Below are 7,432 nucleotides of genomic sequence, written 5' to 3'. Positions count from 1 at the left end.
AATAATGGGGACCGTTTCTATAAAATTTTTGGCTAAACACCTTTTTGGATTTTTATTCAGTTGATTGCCCTACGCTTTTGTTAATTTTTAGTTTTCTTTGGATTCTTGTTTTGATTGTTTTCTTAGAATCGATTTTTTACAAGCTTCCCATTGACGCTTGTTTCGCTTCATTTGGTCAACTGGTTTGAAAATGACACTCCTTTGAAGTCTCATCATTTATCTAGCCTGGGTTAAAAATGCATAAAATGTACAATATTGCATTTTGTAAATAAATTAGTTCAATAAGGCATTCATTTTAAATATTAACCTGTAGCGAGTTTTTACTAACATTTTTCATTTTTAGTTATGCGGCCAAATCATTAATTATCGAGATTTAAGAAATTTACTCCAATTTCCAAATCAAATCCTAATCTCAAAAATCTAAACATTCAAGTGGCTGCAGTTTATTTTTCATTTATTTTTCAAGTGGCTGTAGTTTAGAAACTTATGTTCATAAAAATAAAACAAAAACAAAAATTTATGTTTAAAATTAAATTTTAAATTAATTAAATTAATTAATATATTAAATATAATTAATTTAATTAAATTAAAATTTAAAACAAAAAAAAACATATAATAAAATTGTTTGATCGCGTCGGGACTTTTTATCGCATCGCAAGTTTTATTCGCAACATGTTTTACAAACCCTCGACATACCCCATAAGCTACCCCCGATGCGAGTTGCCGATAAGCATAAGGCAATAAGGCATTGACCAAGTCTTATTAAAAACTTCGATCGCATCGGAACTTATATGCGAAACAAGTTTATTAACCACTCCATACCTCCGATCGCCGAAAAACAAAAGGAATGAATAAACATATCGCATCGGGAAGCTCATGCGTCAAAGTTTAAAAAAACCGATACTATGTCCTCCCGATTTGCCGATGCGAAAGGGCATAAAATACTTACCTTAACTTTCATAACAATTAGCATTGTTTTGGTTTTGACTTTTAAATTCACTCATACGTATGAGTGAGGTAAGTTAGTCCATTTTATTGTTTATTAGTTTTAATATTTATTAACTTAAATAATTAATTTTATATTAATTAATTTAAATATAATTTAATTCATTAAATTAAATTTAAATTTAAATATTATTTAAATTAGTATTAAATATAAAATTTAATTCATTAAATTAAATTTAAATTTAAATATTATTTAAATTAGTATTAATTAGTTTATAATATTTAATTAGATTAATTTGTTAATTATATTAGTTAATTATAATAGTTAGTTAGATATTAATTAATAAATAGTTTACTAATAATTAGTTTAGTTTATAATTAGCAATTAAATTAGAATTAATTAGAAACTAATTTAGGATTAGTTTTTAATTACATTTTTTCAGCCCAGCAACAGAATTTCCAGATTCATGCCAGATTCAACTCATCAACTTTGGAAGCTCATAGAATGAGTTTTACTTGGCCAAATGAGGTCCAGGACGGCTCATTGGAAAGAGAAAATCAAGGAGAACATTTTTGAAGAGGTTTCACTAACAGATTTAATCATTTATTGGGTCAAAAATCAAGCAGAAGATCAAACTCCGAATCTTGAAAACAAAATCAATTTTCTGAGTTATTTTCTTCATTTTCATTTGTCCAAAACCTCTTCTAATTGCAGATCCATTGGTTAATCATATCTCTAGCCAATTAAACCATCCCAGGCATCAAGAGAAAGTTTATATTTTATTTCAATTAGTTATTTAAATAGAATTTGATTGGATTTGATTTAAATGCCAGCAATGCCATGTTGATTTTATTGTTGCATATTAATTTATTTTGATTTCTTTTTGCAGGAAAACAGTGGAAGAAATATGGAGAAAAGGATCTCAATCAATGAGAATGCTCCAGCAATTGGATTTGGCAGATTTCTCTTCACCAAACTTTCCTCTCAAGAATTCCTTCACAGATAGTATAAGTAATAGATTGCAGAATGTAATAAGGGGCTGCTCTCCTCTACAATGCTAGACTTCTAAAAGCACTACTGTAATAGGAATTTAGAGTTGTAGGAGAGAGGAGAGAAAATCTCAGATCTGGGGATTATTGAGGATTTTTCCTTTGTATCTTGGATTATGTATGAGGGGCAGAGTTTGCACTATTGTGGCTCTAGTTTTAAAGGCAGAAGTTCAAGCAATGTAAAGGACTGTTGGAGACCAAGATCAGAGAAATGGATGCAATAAATTGGTATTTTTAATACTACTATTTCAAATATCAGTTTCATTTTTATGGTAACAGGAATGTGTTATTTTATTCATGTTTGTGCACTATTGTCAATATGGGTAGTTTGTTTCAATGTTGTTATCATGTATCTCTGTTCTTATGGATTAATTTCTGATTTCTGAGTAACTATTTATTCAGAAATCTACCTTATTAAAACTGATTTATTGAATGGTAATATGTTGTGAACTATTTCCACATATTATTGTTTAGTTATTGGATTTGCTGATTTGATAATCAATATCATTTATGTGAACTACTTCCTGAGTGTTGTTGGTTTATTATTTCAGTTAAGAGGTCTCAATAGGATGTGTTTTGATATCCATAATATCAGTTAATTGAACTACTTCATTAACTTGGTATTCATTATAAACAAGACATATCTAAATCCCAATACTTTAATTATCTTGCTCTTAGTTGGGTTAGATCTATATCTGCCTAATTAAGATAGGATTTAGATTAGTTTCTTTTGCTTGCATCATAGAATAAGCTTGCATTTAGAGTAAATTCTACATTCTTTTAAGTCCTCTCCTCAAAGAGGCAAAACTTTAGCTGTGGCTTGGCTGAACCCAAATCAGCTTAAGGGTCATTCTCTTGCCTGATCAGCAAGAAGAAGTGATTTGATGTCCCTGTCTATTGGTAGTTAAAGATACATTATAAACCAATAGCAATAGGGAGAAGGTAACTGGACCTAGTTGAACAGTCGGAGCCACCACACCAAACGGAAAAGGAGCTGCTTTAAGGTCGGACCGGGTGGTTATCCCCCAATGTTGTTGCAGCGATTTTCGAGGCATCAACACACTGAAAATTTTTGGACAGAATTATTTTCTTGTCTTGGTACTCAGTTAGCTCATAGCTCATCTTATCATCCTCAATCTGATGGGAAAATGGAGATAGTAAACAAATGTTTGGAAGGATATCTTCGTTGCTTTGTATCTGATAAACAGACACAATGGGTCAAATGGTTGCCTCTGGCTGAATGGTGGTATAACACTTCCTTCTATACAACAACAAAAATGACCCCATTTATGGCACTTTATAGATATCAGCCACCATCCATCACATCATATTTAAGAGAAAATTCTAAGGTTCAAGCAGTGGAACATCACATTGAACATCAACAACAAGTCCTCCAACTCTTAAAGGATAACCTCGTGTTGGCACATAATAGAATGAAACAACAGGCAGATCAACATCGTAGCAAAAGAAGTTTTGATGTAGGTGATTGGGTATTCCTACGGCTACAACCATATAAACAAATGTCCCTCAAGCAAGCTAAGAAGGATAATAAATTTTCACAAAGGTATTATGGTCCGTACAAGGTGTTGCAAAAGATTGGTACTATGGCATACAAATTGGAGCTTCCTGCAACGTCTCGAGTGCACCCAGTTTTCCATGTTTCATGTTTAAAGAAGGTTATAGGCGACAAGCTCCCAGTTCAAACAATATTGCCAGAACTTAACGAGGAAGGAAAAATTATATTGGAACCGGAAGCAGTCACAGAAACAAGAACTCGACAACTACGAAATCGATCAATTTCGGATTATCTCATCAAGTGGAAGAACTTATCCGCCGAAGATTCCACATGGGAGGATGAGAATTTTATATAGAAGCATCCAGAACTACTCAAGCGTTGAGGACAACACTTTTTTGAAGGAGAGGGGCATGTTAGGTCCCTATAATACTAGGATTACCCCATTACTATTGTAGTTGTATCCCTTATTAATATTGTTGAGCCCTATTGTCCCCATATTTTTATTACTGTGCCCCATAAAATCCCTCTATTGTTATTTTTGTGGCTTTATATTATTATTGTTAGGTTGGCTGGGTTATATTGTGACTCCATAGACTCTTATATATAGAAAGGAGGTTTTTTCATTTGAATCATCCAAGAATTGTTCATTTGTGTAATGTAAGGGAGGTTGCCCCCTCAAAGAGGCTGAATTCTAAGGCGTTGATGTCTCTTTTCTATCTTTTTGTGAGCTGGTTTCATAACAGTCCTTCAAACCTTTGATGATGAAATTTGTGGCTTGTCTTGTCTATCTTTTTCTTGTCTTATTTTCCTCTTGATTTGTCTCTCCATGGTTTCTTTTTTCTCAACTAATGGTTCCTTTACTATTTGAGCCCAGGATTTAACCTCTTCTATTTGTTGTCTTAGTTTGTTTTCTCTCATTTCCATGTTTGCAATTGTTGACTGAAGCTCTTCCATCTGAAGGTTTTTGTTAATATTCCTTGTCCTTGTGTCTTTTTTCTCTACCACTTTCACTTGATCTAATTCCTATTTCAATGTGGCCAACTCTTTCTACCCTCTTTCCATACTTATTTTCCAGTTTATTACCTGGTCTTTTAGGATCTTGTTTTCCTTTTCAAGTTTATGATTTTCATCCAAAATTTCTTTTAACTTGAGATCATCGAATTACCCTTTTAGCTCAATGAACTCAATTCTTTTTTCCATGTTCATGAGTTCGCTTACATAAAGCTCAGACGACCATAACAATAGAGTGGTTGTGGGGCTGTATGTGTCCATGTTTTTTTCTCCTTTATTTACTGGTTTAACTTTGGTTTCACCCTGCTTTGGACTAGATCCCTCATGTGTCGATAAAATCACCTTGTTTCTACCATTGACCACACTCAGCCCAGCCTGTTCCTCTACTAACAACTGTAACTTGGTAGTAACACGTGCATTACTTTTAGCTAATTTTGGTAGGATCCAAGTGATTTTTTTTCTCTATGATTGTCTCAGTTTTTTGGCCTGTCTGTGCCTTAAAATCCCCTTGTACTGCTTCTTATTCACAAATATCAACCTTTCCTTTGTGATAAATGCATTATCTTGAGGCAACCTAAGAAAAAGGGGACTCTAAGTCCTTGTTACACTCTCAATAATAGTTCTAGAATAGGGCTCCCTATCTCATCTTGAGATTCAGAAAGTGTGGTTCCAGGGTATGCACCACCCTCCTCAAAATCCCCCATAAAATGAAGCCCAATATTTGCATTTGAAATCCATTTATTGTTTCCCAACTATTTGATATAACATTCCCTACCTCTGATATTCCCAGATGCCTGATTTCCACCAAAACAAGTGTTTTTTCTGCATTCGACCCCCTTGTCTCCATATTAAAATACTTTTGACTTTAAACTTTTCCCTTGCTAATAAAGGTTTAACGGGCCCGATTTTAGAGAGCTCTAGTTTGATGCTTTGAAATGAAGACCAAAAAACACATAAAATAATATGAAAATGAGGGAAACATGGGCCTCACCTGTTCCTTTTGGTAGAAACGAAACTTCTATCTGTTTTGTGACTGAGCTCTTCCTAGGCCCCAGGAACGCTTCTCTGGATGGGCCCGGGAACACTGCCCCTGTAAAACTTGCAACTTAAAAAATCCATAAATCTCGTTCATTGTTTCTCCCAATTCTTGCTTCACTTCTACTCATGATTCCTCACCACTCCTGATATGTTTGTTACATGTTCATTAATAACTTCCATGTTTTCAAGTTATCATTGTAGCATTTCTACCATCATAGCGATACTTCAGTTTGTAACGATGTCATTAAACAAAGAATAAATTGTCATATTCTCAAGCATCATCCACATCACTCTCAACTAGATGTGCTTCAAGGTAGAAGTTATTCCCATCAAAATCCATCACTTTGGATCTATACAAAATTTAGAGAGCCAGGGATTAGCATAAAACCAACCAATTGTTTTATTAGTTCATAAAATAGAGGCATGCCTCCATTGACACAAAAAAACAACTATAGTAGGTAAAACCATTTTCCTTTACCTCTCTAAAATGAAATTTCCTTGTACTTTTGACTCTTTTCATGTGCAGACTTTTGTAAAGAGTAGATTAAGTTGAAACAAACCAACTAAAACATAAACCTTCCAGCTCAAATTGCCTCTTGAAATTAGTGACTATATGAGATTAGAAAGTATCTTACATATTTCTAGTCAACAATTTGTCCTCAACAACTACATAATATATTTACAACCATGTGCATTTCTGTGTCATTATTCTCTCCTCTTGAGGTCCCATAGAAACATTCACATTGTAAAAAATGCAACACCGTAGTTAGACATAGGTTATTACCATCTAAGAAAAAATTTGCACCTCTAGGATGGCCAAGTAAAAATGAAAAACATTTAAGTTTTTTAATTGTTTATCTGAGAGTTCAGTTTGAAAAGGATATATACATACATTGCACTGAAGCTTGAGACTACTAGCGCTGATCTGACAATCATTAATGAAGGAATGATGATAATCAAGACTTATCCAAATGCCATTAACATAAATTAGGTGCGTAAAATAATCTTACACAAACAAACTAAAACATATACAAATACAAAACACAACATAGTTTAGAAGTTGTCCTAGACATATGAAATACATGAGTGGATAACAACAACAAAATGGAATTTCTATGACATAGAAAATAATCTTCATTTGCAAACTTGTACTAGCAAACTAAATCTTAATTCTTCACATCAAATTTATTAATTCCTTGCTTGTATGGAGACTGCCTATGATCCAACCAAGCTTCTTCGTTCAAAAGAAGTGCCAATATTTCTCAAAATTGTGGAAATTTCATAAATTCCATGCTTGAGGGAAACTCAGAAATTTCATCTCAAAAATTGAGGTTCTTTAGATCTATTTTCTATGAAATTTTAGTGTTATGATTGAATTTAAAAATAAATTATAGTAAGTTATATTTCACTTATGTCCAACCAAAATACATAGGGAAGACCAAGAAAATAAACATAGAAACAATTTATTTTAGAGGAGAGAAGATTAATAGTTCTATAGGAAAAATCCCCAACATATAACACATCTGAAAATTACTTATGAATGGAAGATATGTTACGGTCACACATCTTTCCTCATCCATGTATACAGCTCAAATCCCTCCTTAAACTTTGTTTGAAAAATGTATTGAGCTTTCCCTAAAGAAATAGCTCTTAAAACCCTAAAATGAGGGTCATTGCTCTTATGAAGCTCAAAACAACGATGGTTGTCTGTTGCACTGTGTATGGCTAGCGATGGCATTTCTCTATTCCCTTGGATACCCGCAATGATCCCAAAAAGGAATTTTCCCCAAAGATGATGAGAAGCTTCGTGATCTAGAAGCTTCCAGAGTGGCGAGTTGGTGGTGGTTTCACATAGATGAGGTTGAATCCTCC

Source organism: Pinus tabuliformis, chromosome 9 (genome assembly GCF_031772625.1).
Source record: "Pinus tabuliformis cultivar Carrire ecotype Pingquan chromosome 9, CPIR1, whole genome shotgun sequence".
Taxonomy (NCBI): domain Eukaryota; kingdom Viridiplantae; phylum Streptophyta; class Pinopsida; order Pinales; family Pinaceae; genus Pinus; species Pinus tabuliformis.
This window is presented reverse-complemented; position numbering follows the sequence as displayed.